The sequence below is a fragment of the Castor canadensis genome, chromosome 17 (genome assembly GCF_047511655.1).
Source record: "Castor canadensis chromosome 17, mCasCan1.hap1v2, whole genome shotgun sequence".
Classification (NCBI taxonomy): Eukaryota; Metazoa; Chordata; class Mammalia; order Rodentia; family Castoridae; genus Castor; species Castor canadensis.
The window spans coordinates 32429465-32445526 of NC_133402.1; positions in this window are offsets into that span (position 1 = coordinate 32429465).

Genomic DNA, 16062 nt, shown 5'->3' on the forward strand with positions numbered 1-16062 from the left:
TCAGGAACACAACTTTGCAAAATATCCCATACAAGCGAATGGAAAATTCCTGGTAGTCATGAATGTTAGAAGCAACAGGGCTTGGCAACTTGTTTAGCATTGTGAATTGACTTAGCTTTTTAAAGGAATACTGCCTGCTTGTCAGTTTTCATGTGCTAAGAAGATCACCTTTGTGCACAATTGCCTCTGGGAAGTGAATGGAGAAACACTGTAGCTCTTGTAAGTAAACCATGAATGTTAGAAGGAAGAGGGTCAAACACTTTCTTCAGCATTGTGAATTGAGTTAGTTGTTTCATGGAATACTACCTACCTGTCAAGATTTTCAGGGATGAGGACTCCAGGTTTTTTCCAAATTGCCCCATTCCAGAGAATGGAAGATGCCCTGTAGGCCTTCTAAGAGAGACAGGACTGTTAACAGGAAGAGAGCCTAGCACTCTGAGGATTCTCAACTGAGTTAGCTGTCTAAGGACATACTGATTCCTCTCAGTGTTTTTATGTGTGAGTACCTTCAACTTTGTGCAAAATCACCTCTTTGAAGTGACTGGATCCAGCGGTGCTTATGTTGTAAGAAAAGGATGAATGTTACAAGCAGGAGGGTGAAGCAGATTGTCTTCGGATGAGACTTGAGTAACTTGTTTCAAGGAATACTGCCTACCACTTAGTGTTTCCAGGGATGAGGAGTATCGCCTTTGTGCAACATCACCCTTTGAAGAGAATGGAAGAATCTCTGAATCTCATCTAAGAAAATGTTTGAGGGTAGAAGCAAGAGGGTCTAGCAACTTGTGTAACAGTGTGAGTAGAGTGAAGTTTTTAAAGGAAGACCACCTGCCACTCAGGGTTTGAAAGTGTGAGGAACTTCCTTTTGCTGCAAAATTGCCTGTTTCAATGAAGGGAAGGATTACTGGGTGTCTGGTAGGAGAACCACAAAGCTTACAGGAAAGGTGCTCTAGCACTTTGTTTAGCAGCTTCAATTGATTTAGCCTTCAAAAGGGACACTGCCTATCTGTCAGGGTTTGACAGTGTGAGCATTTCCGTCTTTGTGCCAATAGACCTTTCCACTGAATGGAACAGGCACTGTGTCTCTTGCAAGCAGATGTCAAGGTTTGCAGCAGGAGTTGCAAGCACATTGTTTCCCTGTGAGAGTTGAATTAGCATTTGAAAGGAATGCTTGCCAAATGAAAGCCTTTGAAAATGGAGAACCATTCACTCCTTGAAAAATACGCTCTTCAGGCGAAAGGGACACACACTAGTAGCTCAGGGCCTGATGCAGTGTGTGAGAGACAGGAATATTTTGCAACTTGTCTTCCTATGAGAAATAAGTTACCTGTTGAAAGGAATACTGACTACCTCTGAGTTTTTTCATGGGTGAGGAACATCACTGTTTGGCCAAATAGCTGCATTCAACTGAATGGAAGAAGAACAGTTTAGGATGTATGAAAACCATTCGTTCTAGGAGCAAGAGGGTCTGGAATGTTGTTCAAAAGTGAGAATTGAGTGAGCTTTACAAAGGAATACTACCTGTCTCTCAGGCTTTTACAGTGTGAAGAATAGTAGCTTTGTGCAAAATAGGCCTGTTGCAATGTAAGGAAGAAGCACTGTTTCTCCTGTAAGAGAACCATAAGTGTTACAAGCAAGAGGGTCAAGCACCTTGTGAAGCATGGTGAATTGAGTTACCTGTTTAAGGGAACACTGCGTAACTGTCAGTGTTTTCACGGGGAGAAACTTCAATGTTCTGTAAAATAGGCCATTCAAGTGAAAGGAGGCATACTGTAGCTCTTGTAAGACAATGATTAATGTTAGAAGCAAGAGGGTCTAGCACCCTCTTAAGCATTGTGAATTGAGTTACCTGTTGAAGGGAATACTGCCTAACTCTCAGTGTTTTTATGGGTGAGGATCCTCAAGTTTGTGCAAAATTACCTCTTTCAAGTCAAGGGAACCAACCCTCCAACTCTTGGAAGAGAAGTAGGAATGTTAGAAACAGGAGGGTCAAGCACCGTGTTTCCCAAGGAGAATTGATATACTTCTTTCAAGGAATAATGCCTACAACTCAGTGTGTTCATGGGTGAGGAATACCACCTTTGTGCAATATAACCCGCTAAAAGGGATTGGAAGAAGCACTGTCGAACTTGAGAGAGAATCATTAATGTTAGAAAGAAAAGGGTCTACCACCTTGTTCAGCATTGTGAACTGAGTTAGCTGTGTAAAGGAATACTGAGTACCTCTCAGCGTTTTCATGGGTCAGGAACACAACTTTGCAAAATATCCCATACAAGCGAATGGAAAATTCCTGGTAGCTCTTGTAAGAGAGTCATGAATGTTAGAAGCAACAGGGCTTGGCAACTTGTTTAGCATTGTGAATTGACTTAGCTTTTTAAATGAATACTGTCTGCTTGTCAGTTTTCATGTGCTAAGAAGATCACCTTTGTGCAAAATTAACTCTGTGAAGTGAAAGGAGAAACACTGTAGCTCTTGTAAGAAATCCATGAATGTTAGAAGGAAGAGGGTCAAACACTTCCTTCAGCATTTTGAATTGAGTTAGTTGTTTCATGGAATACTGCCTACCTCTCAAGATTTTCAGGGATGAGGACTCCAGGTTTTTTCCAAATTGCCCCATTCCAGAGAATGGAAGATGCCCTGTAGGCCTTCTAAGAGAGACAGGACTGTTAACAGGAAGAGAGCCTAGCACTCTGAGGATTCTCAACTGAGTTAGCTGTCTAAGGACATACTGATACCTCTCAGTGTTTTTATGTGTGAGTACCTTCAACTTTGTGCAAAATCACCTCTTTGAAGTGACTGGATCCAGCGGTGCTTATGTTGTAAGAAAAGGCTGAATGTTACAATCAGGAGGGTGAAGCAGATTGTCTTCGGATGAGACTTGAGTAACTTGTTTCAAGGAATACTGCCTACCACTTAGTGTTTCCAGGGATGAGGAGTATCACCTTTGTGCAACATCACCCTTTGAAAAGAATGGAAGAATCTCTGAGGCTCTTCTAAGAAAATGTTTGAGGTTAGAAGCAAGAGGGTCTAGCAACTTGTGTAAAAGTGTGAGTAGAGTGAAGTTTTCAAAGGAAGACCACCTGCCACTCAGGGTTTGAAAGTGTGAGGAACTTGCTTTTGGTGCAAAATTGCCTGTTTCAATGAAGGGAAGGATTACTGGGTGTCTGGTAGGAGAACCACAAAGCTTACAGGAAAGTTGCTCTAGCACTTTGTTTAGCAGCTTCAATTGATTTAGCATTCAAAAGGAACACTAAATATCTGTCAGGGTTTGACAGTGTGAGCATTTCCATCTTTGTGCCAATAGACCTTTCCACTGAATGGAACAGGCACTGTGTCTCTTGCAAGCAGATGTCAAGGTTTGCAGCAGGAGTTGCAAGCACATTGTCTCCCTGTGAGAGTTGAATTAGCATGTGAAAGGAATGCTGGCCAAATGAAAGCCTTTGACAATGGAGAATCATTCACTCCTTGAAAAATACCCGCTTCCAGCGAAATGGACATACACTTGTACCTCAGGGCCTGATGCAGTGTGTGAGAGGCAGCAATATTTTGCAACTTGTCTCCCTATGAGAAATGAGTTACCTTTTGAAAGGAATACTGACTACCCCTGACTTTTTTCATGGGTGAGGAACATCACCGTTGGGCCAAATAGCTGCATTCAACTGAATCGAAGAAGAACAGTTTAGGATGTATGAAAACCATTCATTCTAGGAGCAAGAGGGTCTGGAACGTTGTTCAAAAGTGAGAATTGAGTGAGCTTTACAAAGGAATACTACCTGTCTCTCAGGCTTTTGCAGTGTGAACAATAGTAGCTTTGTGCAAAATAGGCCTGTTGCAATGTAAGGAAGAAGCACTGTTTCTCCTGTAAGAGAACCATAAGTGTTACAAGCAAGAGGGTCAAGCAACTTGTGAAGCATGGTTAATTGAGTTACCTGTTTAAGGGAACACTGCGTAACTGTCAGTGTTTTCACGGGGAGAAACTTCAATGTTCTGTAAAATAGGCCATTCAAGTGAAAGGAGGCATACTGTAGCTCTTGTAAGACAATGATTAATGTTAGAAGCAAGAGGGTCTAGCACCCTCTTAAGCATTGTGAATTGAGTTACCTGTTGAAGGGAATACTGCCTAACTCTCAGTGTTTTTATGGGTGAGGATCCTCAAGTTTGTGCAAAGTTACCTCTTTCAAGTCAAGGGAACCAACCCTCCAACTCTTGGAAGAGAAGTAGGAATGTTAGAAACAGGAGGGTCAAGCACCTTGTTTCCCAAGGAGAATTGATATACTTCTTTCAAGTAATAATGCCTACAACTCAGTGTGTTCATGGGTGAGGAATACCACCTTTGTGCAATATAACCCCCTAAAAGGGATTGGAAGAAGCACTGTTGAATTTGAGAGAGAATCATTAATGTTAGAAAGAAAAGGGTCTACCACCTTGTTCAGCATTGTGAACTGAGTTAGCTGTGTAAAGGAATACTGAGTACCTCTCAGCGTTTTCATGGGTCAGGAACACAACTTTGGCAAAATATCCCATACAAGCGAATGGAAGAGTCCTGGTAGCTCTTGTAAGAGAGTCATGAATGTTAGAAGCAACAGGGCTTGGCAACTTGTTTAGCATTGTGAATTGACTTAGCTTTTTAAAGGAATACTGCCTGCTTGTCCGAGTTTTCATGTGCTAAGAAGATCACCTTTGTGCAAAATTGCCTCTGTGAAGTGAATGGAGAAACACTGTGGCTCTTGTAAGAAAACCATGAATGTTAGAAGGAAGAGGGTCAAACACCTTCTTCAGCATTGTGAATTGAGTTACTTGTTTCATGGAATACTACCTACCTCTCAAGATTTTCAGGGATGAGGACTCCAGGTTTTTTCCAAATTGCCCCATTCCAGAGAATGGAAGATGGCCTGTAGGCCTTCTAAGAGAGACAGGACTGTTAACAGGAAGAGAGCCTAGGACTCTGAGGATTCTCAACTGAGTTAGCTGTCTAAGGACATACTGATACCTCTAAGTGTTTTTATGTGTGAGTACCTTCAACTTTGTGCAAAATCACCTCTTTGAAGTGACTGGATCCAGCGGTGCTTATGTTGTAAGAAAAGGCTGAATGTTACAAGCAGGAGGGTGAAGCAGATTGTCTTCGGATGAGACTTGAGTAACTTGTTTCAAGGAATACTGCCTACCACTTAGTGTTTCCAGGGATGAGGAGTATCACCTGTGTGCAACATCACCCTTTGAAGAGAATGGAAGAATCTGTGAATCTCTTCTAAGAAAATGTTTGAGGGTAGAAGCAAGAGGGTCTAGCAACTTGTGTAACAGTGTGAGTAGAGTGAAGCTTTTAAAGGAAGACCACCTGCCACTCAGGGTTTGAAAGTGTGAGGAACTTCCTTTTGCTGCAAAATTGCCTGTTTCAATGAAGGGAAGGATTACTGGGTGTCTGGTAGGAGAACCACAAAGCTTACAGGAAAGGTGCTCTAGCACTTTGTTTAGCAGCTTCAATTGATTTAGCCTTCAAAAGGGACACTGCCTATCTGTCAGGGTTTGACAGTGTGAGCATTTCCGTCTTTGTGCCAATAGACCTTTCCACTGAATGGAACAGGCACTGTGTCTCTTGCAAGCAGATGTCAAGGTTTGCAGCAGGAGTTGCAAGCACATTGTTTCCCTGTGAGAGTTGAATTAGCATTTGAAAGGAATGCTTGCCAAATGAAAGCCTTTGAAAATGGAGAACCATTCACTCCTTGAAAAATACGCTCTTCAGGCGAAAGGGACACACACTAGTAGCTCAGGGCCTGATGCAGTGTGTGAGAGACAGGAATATTTTGCAACTTGTCTTCCTATGAGAAATGAGTTACTTTTGAAAGGAATACTGACTACCCCTGACTTTTTTCATGGGTGAGGAACATCACCGTTGGGCCAAATAGCTGCATTCAACTGAATGGAAGAAGAACAGTTTAGGATGTATGAAAACCATTCATTCTAGGAGCAAGAGGGTCTGGAACGTTGTTCAAAAGTGAGAATTGAGTGAGCTTTACAAAGGAATACTACCTGTCTCTCAGGCTTTTACAGTGTGAAGAACAGTAGCTTTGTGCAAAATAGGCCTGTTGCAATGTAAGGAAGAAGCACTGTTTCTCCTGTAAGAGAACCATAAGTGTTACAAGCAAGAGGGTCAAGCACCTTGTGAAGCATGGTGAATTGAGTTACCTGTTTAAGGGAACACTGCGTAACTGTCAGTGTTTTCACGGGGAGAAACTTCAATGTTCTGCAAAATAGGCCTCTCAAGTGAAAGGAGGCATACTGTAGCTCTTGTAAGACAATGATTAATGTTAGAAGCAAGAGGGTCTAGCACCCTCTTAAGCATTGTGAATTGAGTTACCTGTTGAAGGGAATACTGCCTAACTCTCAGTGTTTTTATATGTGAGGATCCTCAAGTTTGTGCAAAATTACCTCTTTCAAGTCAAGGGAACCAAACCTCCAACTCTTGGAAGAGAAGTAGGAATGTTAGAAACAGGAGGGTCAAGCACCTTGTTTCCCAAGGAGAATTGATATACTTCTTTCAAGGAATAATGCCTACAACTCAATGTGTTCATGGGAGAGGAATACCACCTTTGTGCAATATAACCCCCTAAAAGGGATTGGAAGAAGCCCTGTCGAACTTGAGAGAGAATCATTAATGTTAGAAAGAAAAGGGTCTACCACCTTGTTCAGCATTGTGAACTGAGTTAGCTGTGTAAAGGAATACTGAGTACCTCTCAGCGTTTTCATGGGTCAGGAACACAACTTTGCAAAATATCCCATACAAGCGAATGGAAAATTCCTGGTAGCTCTTGTAAGAGAGTCATGAATGTTAGAAGCAACAGGGCTTGGCAACTTGTTTAGCATTGTGAATTGACTTAGCTTTTTAAATGAATACTCTCTGCTTTTCAGTTTTCATGTGCTAAGAAGATCACCTTTGTGCAAAATTTATTCTGTGAAGTGAAAGGAGAAACACTGTAGCTCTTGTAAGAAATCCATGAATGTTAGAAGGAAGAGGGTCAAACACTTTGTTCAGCATTGTGAATTGAGTTAGTTGTTTCATGGAATACTACCTACCTCTCAAGATTTTCAGGGATGAGGACTCCAGGTTTTTTCCAAATTGCCCCATTCCAGAGAATGGAAGATGCCCTGTAGGCCTTCTAAGAGAGACAGGACTGTTAACAGGAAGAGAGCCTAGCACTCTGAGGATTCTCAACTGAGTTAGCTGTCTAAGGACATACTGATACCTCTCAGTGTTTTTATGTGTGAGTACCTTCAACTTTGTGCAAAATCACCTCTTTGAAGTGACTGGATCCAGCGGTGCTTATGTTGTAAGAAAAGGCTGAATGTTACAAGCAGGAGGGTGAAGCAGATTGTCTTCGGATGAGACTTGAGTAACTTGTTTCAAGGAATACTGCCTACCACTTAGTGTTTCCAGGGATGAGGAGTATCACCTTTGTGCAACATCACCCTTTGAAGAGAATGGAAGAATCTCTGAATCTCTTCTAAGAAAATGTTTGAGGTTAGAAGCAAGAGGGTCTAGCAACTTGTGTAACAGTGTGAGTAGAGTGAAGTTTTCAAAGGAAGACCACCTGCCACTCAGGGTTTGAAAGTGTGAGGAACTTGCTTTTGGTGCAAAATTGCCTGTTTCAATGAAGGGAAGGATTACTGGGTGTCTGGTAGGAGAACCACAAAGCTTACAGGAAAGTTGCTCTAGCACTTTGTTTAGCAGCTTCAATTGATTTAGCATTCAAAAGGAACACTGCCTATCTGTCAGGGTTTGACAGTGTGAGCATTTCCATCTTTGTGCCAATAGACCTTTCCACTGAATGGAACAGGCACTGTGTCTCTTGCAAGCAGATGTCAAGGTTTGCAGCAGGAGTTGCAAGCACATTGTTTCCCTGTGAGAGTTGAATTAGCATGTGAAAGGAATGCTGGCCAAATGAAAGCCTTTGACAATGGAGAATCATTCACTCCTTGAAAAATACCCGCTTCCGGCGAAATGGACATACACTTGTACCTCAGGGCCTGAAGCAGTGTGTGAGAGGCAGGAATATTTTGCAACTTGTCTCCCTATGAGAAATGAGTTACCTTTTGAAAGGAATACTGACTACCCCTGACTTTTTTCATGGGTGAGGAACATCACCGTTGGGCCAAATAGCTGCATTCAACTGAATGGAAGAAGAACAGTTTAGGATGTATGAAAACCATTCATTCTAGGAGCAAGAGGGTCTGGAACGTTGTTCAAAAGTGAGAATTGAGTGAGCTTTACAAAGGAATACTACCTGTCTCTCAGGCTTTTACAGTGTGAAGAACAGTAGCTTTGTGCAAAATAGGCCTGTTGCAATGTAAGGAAGAAGCACTGTTTCTCCTGTAAGAGAACCATAAGTGTTACAAGCAAGAGGGTCAAGCAACTTGTGAAGCATGGTGAATTGAGTTACCTGTTTAAGGGAACACTGCGTAACTGTCAGTGTTTTCACGGGGAGAAACTTCAATGTTCTGCAAAATAGGCCTCTCAAGTGAAAGGAGGCATACTGTAGCTCTTGTAAGACAATGATTAATGTTAGAAGCAAGAGGGTCTAGCACCCTCTTAAGCATTGTGAATTGAGTTACCTGTTGAAGGGAATACTGCCTAACTCTCAGTGTTTTTATGGGTGAGGATCCTCAAGTTTGTGCAAAATTACCTCTTTCAAGTCAAGGGAACCAAACCTCCAACTCTTGGAAGAGAAGTAGGAATGTTAGAAACAGGAGGGTCAAGCACCTTGTTTCCCAAGGAGAATTGATATACTTCTTTCAAGGAATAATGCCTACAACTCAATGTGTTCATGGGAGAGGAATACCACCTTTGTGCAATATAACCCGCTAAAAGGGATTGGAAGAAGCCCTGTCGAACTTGAGAGAGAATCATTAATGTTAGAAAGAAAAGGGTCTACCACCTTGTTCAGCATTGTCAACTGAGTTAGCTGTGTAAAGGAATACTGAGTACCTCTCAGCGTTTTCATGGGTGAGGAACACAACTTTGGCAAAATATCCCATACAAGCGAATGGAAGAGTACTGGTAGCTCTTGTAAGAGAGTCATGAATGTTAGAAGCAAGAGGGCTTGGCAACTTGTTTAGCATTGTGAATTGACTTAGCTTTTTAAAGGAATACTGCCTGCTTGTCAGTTTTCATGTGCTAAGAAGATCACCTTTGTGCAAAATTGCCTCTGTGAAGTGAATGGAGAAACACTGTAGCTCTTGTCAGTAAACCATGAATGTTAGAAGGAAGAGGGTCAAACACTTTCTTCAGCATTGTGAATTGAGTTAGTTGTTTCATGGAATACTACCTACCTGTCAAGATTTTCAGGGATGAGGACTCCAGGTTTTTTCCAAATTGCCCCATTCCAGAGAATGGAAGATGCCCTGTAGGCCTTCTAAGAGAGACAGGACTGTTAACAGGAAGAGAGCCTAGGACTCTGAGGATTCTCAACTGAGTTAGCTGTCTAAGGACATACTGATACCTCTCAGTGTTTTTATGTGTGAGTACCTTCAACTTTGTGCAAAATCACCTCTTTGAAGTGACTGGATCCAGCGGTGCTTATGTTGTAAGAAAAGGATGAATGTTACAAGCAGGAGGGTGAAGCAGATTGTCTTCGGACGAGACTTGAGTAACTTGTTTCAAGGAATACTGCCTACCACTTAGTGTTTCCAGGGATGAGGAGTATCGCCTTTGTGCAACATCACCCTTTGAAGAGAATGGAAGAATCTCTGAATCACTTCTAAGAAAATGTTTGAGGGTAGAAGCAAGAGGGTCTAGCAACTTGTGTAACAGTGTGAGTAGTGTGAAGTTTTTAAAGGAAGACCACCTGCCACTCAGGGTTTGAAAGTGTGAGGAACTTCCTTTTGCTGCAAAATTGCCTGTTTCAATGAAGGGAAGGATTACTGGGTGTCTGGTAGGAGAACCACAAAGCTTACAGGAAAGGTGCTCTAGCACTTTGTTTAGCAGCTTCAATTGATTTAGCCTTCAAAAGGAACACTGCCTATCTGTCAGGGTTTGACAGTGTGAGCATTTCTGTCTTTGTGCCAATAGACCTTTCCACTGAATGGAACAGGCACTGTGTCTCTTGCAAGCAGATGTCAAGGTTTGCAGCAGGAGTTGCAAGCACATTGTTTCCCTGTGAGAGTTGAATTAGCATTTGAAAGGAATGCTTGCCAAATGAAAGCCTTTGAAAATGGAGAACCATTCACTCCTTGAAAAATACGCTCTTCAGGCGAAAGGGACACACACTAGTAGCTCAGGGCCTGATGCAGTGTGTGAGAGACAGGAATATTTTGCAACTTGTCTTCCTATGAGAAATAAGTTACCTGTTGAAAGGAATACTGACTACCTCTGAGTTTTTTCATGGGTGAGGAACATCACCGTTTGGCCAAATAGCTGCATTCAACTGAATGGAAGAAGAACAGCTTAGGATGTATGAAAACCATTCGTTCTAGGAGCAAGAGGGTCTGGAATGTTGTTCAACAGTGAGAATTGAGTGAGCTTTACAAAGGAATACTACCTGTCTCTCAGGCTTTTACAGTGTGAAGAATAGTAGCTTTGTGCAAAATAGGCCTGTTGCAATGTAAGGAAGAAGCACTGTTTCTCCTGTAAGAGAACCATAAGTGTTACAAGCAAGAGGGTCAAGCACCTTGTGAAGCATGGTGAATTGAGTTACCTGTTTAAGGGAACACTGCGTAACTGTCAGTGTTTTCACGGGGAGAAACTTCAATGTTCTGTAAAATAGGCCATTCAAGTGAAAGGAGGCATACTGTAGCTCTTGTAAGACAATGATTAATGTTAGAAGCAAGAGGGTCTAGCACCCTCTTAAGCATTGTGAATTGAGTTACCTGTTGAAGGGAATACTGCCTAACTCTCAGTGTTTTTATGGGTGAGGATCCTCAAGTTTGTGCAAAATTACCTCTTTCAAGTCAAGGGAACCAACCCTCCAACTCTTGGAAGAGAAGTAGGAATGTTAGAAACAGGAGGGTCAAGCACCGTGTTTCCCAAGGAGAATTGATATACTTCTTTCAAGGAATAATGCCTACAACTCACTGTGTTCATGGGTGAGGAATACCACCTTTGTGCAATATAACCCGCTAAAAGGGATTGGAAGAAGCACTGTCGAACTTGAGAGAGAATCATTAATGTTAGAAAGAAAAGGGTCTACCACCTTGTTCAGCATTGTGAACTGAGTTAGCTGTGTAAAGGAATACTGAGTACCTCTCAGCGTTTTCATGGGTCAGGAACACAACTTTGCAAAATATCCCATACAAGCGAATGGAAAATTCCTGGTAGCTCTTGTAAGAGAGTCATGAATGTTAGAAGCAACAGGGCTTGGCAACTTGTTTAGCATTGTGAATTGACTTAGCTTTTTAAATGAATACTGTCTGCTTGTCAGTTTTCATGTGCTAAGAAGATCACCTTTGTGCAAAATTAACTCTGTGAAGTGAAAGGAGAAACACTGTAGCTCTTGTAAGAAATCCATGAATGTTAGAAGGAAGAGGGTCAAACACTTCCTTCAGCATTGTGAATTGAGTTAGTTGTTTCATGGAATACTGCCTACCTCTCAAGATTTTCAGGGATGAGGACTCCAGGTTTTTTCCAAATTGCCCCATTCCAGAGAATGGAAGATGCCCTGTAGGCCTTCTAAGAGAGACAGGACTGTTAACAGGAAGAGAGCCTAGCACTCTGAGGATTCTCAACTGAGTTAGCTGTCTAAGGACATACTGATACCTCTCAGTGTTTTTATGTGTGAGTACCTTCAACTTTGTGCAAAATCACCTCTTTGAAGTGACTGGATCCAGCGGTGCTTATGTTGTAAGAAAAGGCTGAATGTTACAAGCAGGAGGGTGAAGCAGATTGTCTTCGGATGAGAATTGAGTAACTTGTTTCAAGGAATACTGCCTACCACTTAGTGTTTCCAGGGATGAGGAGTATCGCCTTTGTGCAACATCACCCTTTGAAGAGAATGGAAGAATCTCTGAATCTCTTCTAAGAAAATGTTTGAGGGTAGAAGCAAGAGGGTCTAGCAACTTGTGTAACAGTGTGAGTAGAGTGAAGTTTTTAAAGGAAGACCACCTGCCACTCAGGGTTTGAAAGTGTGAGGAACTTCCTTTTGCTGCAAAATTGCCTGTTTCAATGAAGGGAAGGATTACTGGGTGTCTGGTAGGAGAACCACAAAGCTTACAGGAAAGTTGCTCTAGCACTTTGTTTAGCAGCTTCAATTGATTTGGCCTTCAAAAGGAACACTGCCTATCTGTCAGGGTTTGACAGTGTGAGCATTTCCGTCTTTGTGCCAATAGACCTTTCCACTGAATGGAACAGGCACTGTGTCTGTTGCAAGCAGATGTCAAGGTTTGCAGCAGGAGTTGCAAGCACATTGTTTCCCTGTGAGAGTTGAATTAGCATGTGAAAGGAATGCTGGCCAAATGAAAGCCTTTGACAATGGAGAATCATTCACTCCTTGAAAAATACGCTCTTCAGGCGAAATGGACACACACTTGTACCTCAGGGCCTGATGCAGTGTGTGAGAGGCAGGAATATTTTGCAACTTGTCTCCCTATGAGAAATGAGTTACCTTTTGAAAGGAATACTGACTACCCCTGAGTTTTTTCATGGGTGAGGAACATCACCGTTGGGCCAAATAGCTGCATTCAACTGAATGGAAGAAGAACAGTTTAGGATGTATGAAAACCATTCATTCTAGGAGCAAGGGGGTCTGGAACGTTGTTCAAAAGTGAGAATTGAGTGAGCTTTACAAAGGAATACTACCTGTCTCTCAGGCTTTTACAGTGTGAAGAATAGTAGCTTTGTGCAAAATAGGCATGTTGCAATGTGAGGAAGAAGCACTGTTTCTCATGTAAGAGAACCATAAGTGTTACAAGCAAGAGGGTCAAGCAACTTGTGAAGCATGGTGAATTGAGTTACCTGTTTAAGGGAACACTGCGTAACTGTCAGTGTTTTCACGGGGAGAAACTTCAATGTTCTGCAAAATAGGCCTCTCAAGTGAAAGGAGGCATACTGTAGCTCTTGTAAGACAATGATTAATGTTAGAAGCAAGAGGGTCTAGCACCCTCTTAAGCATTGTGAATTGAGTTACCTGTTGAAGGGAATACTGCCTAACTCTCAGTGTTTTTATGGGTGAGGATCTTCAAGTTTGTGCAAAATTACCTCTTTCAAGTCAAGGGAACCAACCCTCCTACTCTTGGAAGAGAAGTAGGAATGTTAGAAACAGGAGGGTCAAGCACCTTGTTTCCCAAGGACAATTGATATACTTCTTTCAAGGAATAATGCCTACAACTCAGTGTGTTCATGGGTGAGGAATACCACCTTTGTGCAATATAACCCCCTAAAAGGGATTGGAAGAAGCACTGTCGAATTTGAGAGAGAATCATTAATGTTAGAAAGAAAAGGGTCTACTACCTTGTTCAGCATTGTGAACAGAGTTAGCTGTGTAAAGGAATACTGAGTACCTCTCAGCGTTTTCATGGGTCAGGAACACAACTTTGCAAAATATCCCATACAAGCGAATGGAAAATTCCTGGTAGTCATGAATGTTAGAAGCAACAGGGCTTGGTAACTTGTTTAGCATTGTGAATTGACTTAGCTTTTTAAAGGAATACTGCCTGCTTGTCAGTTTTCATGTGCTAAGAAGATCACCTTTGTGCAAAATTGCCTCTGTGAAGTGAATGGAGAAACACTGTAGCTCTTGTCAGTAAACCATGAATGTTAGAAGGAAGAGGGTCAAACACTTTCTTCAGCATTGTGAATTGAGTTAGTTGTTTCATGGAATACTACCTACCTGTCAAGATTTTCAGGGATGAGGACTCCAGGTTTTTTCCAAATTGCCCCATTCCAGAGAATGGAAGATGCCCTGTAGGCCTTCTAAGAGAGACAGGACTGTTAACAGGAAGAGAGCCTAGGACTCTGAGGATTCTCAACTGAGTTAGCTGTCTAAGGACATACTGATACCTCTCAGTGTTTTTATGTGTGAGTACCTTCAACTTTGTGCAAAATCACCTCTTTGAAGTGACTGGATCCAGCGGTGCTTATGTTGTAAGAAAAGGATGAATGTTACAAGCAGGAGGGTGAAGCAGATTGTCTTCGGACGAGACTTGAGTAACTTGTTTCAAGGAATACTGCCTACCACTTAGTGTTTCCAGGGATGAGGAGTATCGCCTTTGTGCAACATCACCCTTTGAAGAGAATGGAAGAATCTCTGAATCTCTTCTAAGAAAATGTTTGAGGGTAGAAGCAAGAGGGTCTAGCAACTTGTGTAACAGTGTGAGTAGTGTGAAGTTTTTAAAGGAAGACCACCTGCCACTCAGGGTTTGAAAGTGTGAGGAACTTCCTTTTGCTGCAAAATTGCCTGTTTCAATGAAGGGAAGGATTACTGGGTGTCTGGTAGGAGAACCACAAAGCTTACAGGAAAGGTGCTCTAGCACTTTGTTTAGCAGCTTCAATTGATTTAGCCTTCAAAAGGAACACTGCCTATCTGTCAGGGTTTGACAGTGTGAGCATTTCTGTCTTTGTGCCAATAGACCTTTCCACTGAATGGAACAGGCACTGTGTCTCTTGCAAGCAGATGTCAAGGTTTGCAGCAGGAGTTGCAAGCACATTGTTTCCCTGTGAGAGTTGAATTAGCATTTGAAAGGAATGCTTGCCAAATGAAAGCCTTTGAAAATGGAGAACCATTCACTCCTTGAAAAATACGCTCTTCAGGCGAAAGGGACACACACTAGTAGCTCAGGGCCTGATGCAGTGTGTGAGAGACAGGAATATTTTGCAACTTGTCTTCCTATGAGAAATAAGTTACCTGTTGAAAGGAATACTGACTACCTCTGAGTTTTTTCATGGGTGAGGAACATCACCGTTTGGCCAAATAGCTGCATTCAACTGAATGGAAGAAGAACAGCTTAGGATGTATGAAAACCATTCGTTCTAGGAGCAAGAGGGTCTGGAATGTTGTTCAAAAGTGAGAATTGAGTGAGCTTTACAAAGGAATACTACCTGTCTCTCAGGCTTTTACAGTGTGAAGAATAGTAGCTTTGTGCAAAATAGGCCTGTTGCAATGTAAGGAAGAAGCACTGTTTCTCCTGTAAGAGAACCATAAGTGTTACAAGCAAGAGGGTCAAGCACCTTGTGAAGCATGGTGAATTGAGTTACCTGTTTAAGGGAACACTGCGTAACTGTCAGTGTTTTCACGGGGAGAAACTTCAATGTTCTGTAAAATAGGCCATTCAAGTGAAAGGAGGCATACTGTAGCTCTTGTAAGACAATGATTAATGTTAGAAGCAAGAGGGTCTAGCACCCTCTTAAGCATTGTGAATTGAGTTACCTGTTGAAGGGAATACTGCCTAACTCTCAGTGTTTTTATGGGTGAGGATCCTCAAGTTTGTGCAAAATTACCTCTTTCAAGTCAAGGGATCCAACCCTCCAACTCTTGGAAGAGAAGTAGGAATGTTAGAAACAGGAGGGTCAAGCACCGTGTTTCCCAAGGAGAATTGATATACTTCTTTCAAGGAATAATGCCTACAACTCACTGTGTTCATGGGTGAGGAATACCACCTTTGTGCAATATAACCCGCTAAAAGGGATTGGAAGAAGCACTGTCGAACTTGAGAGAGAATCATTAATGTTAGAAAGAAAAGGGTCTACCACCTTGTTCAGCATTGTGAACTGAGTTAGCTGTGTAAAGGAATACTGAGTACCTCTCAGCGTTTTCATGGGTCAGGAACACAACTTTGCAAAATATCCCATACAAGCGAATGGAAAATTCCTGGTAGCTCTTGTAAGAGAGTCATGAATGTTAGAAGCAACAGGGCTTGGCAACTTGTTTAGCATTGTGAATTGACTTAGCTTTTTAAATGAATACTGTCTGCTTGTCAGTTTTCATGTGCTAAGAAGATCACCTTTGTGCAAAATTAACTCTGTGAAGTGAAAGGAGAAACACTGTAGCTCTTGTAAGAAATCCATGAATGTTAGAAGGAAGAGGGTCAAACACTTCCTTCAGCATTGTGAATTGAGTTAGTTGTTTCATGGAATACTGCCTA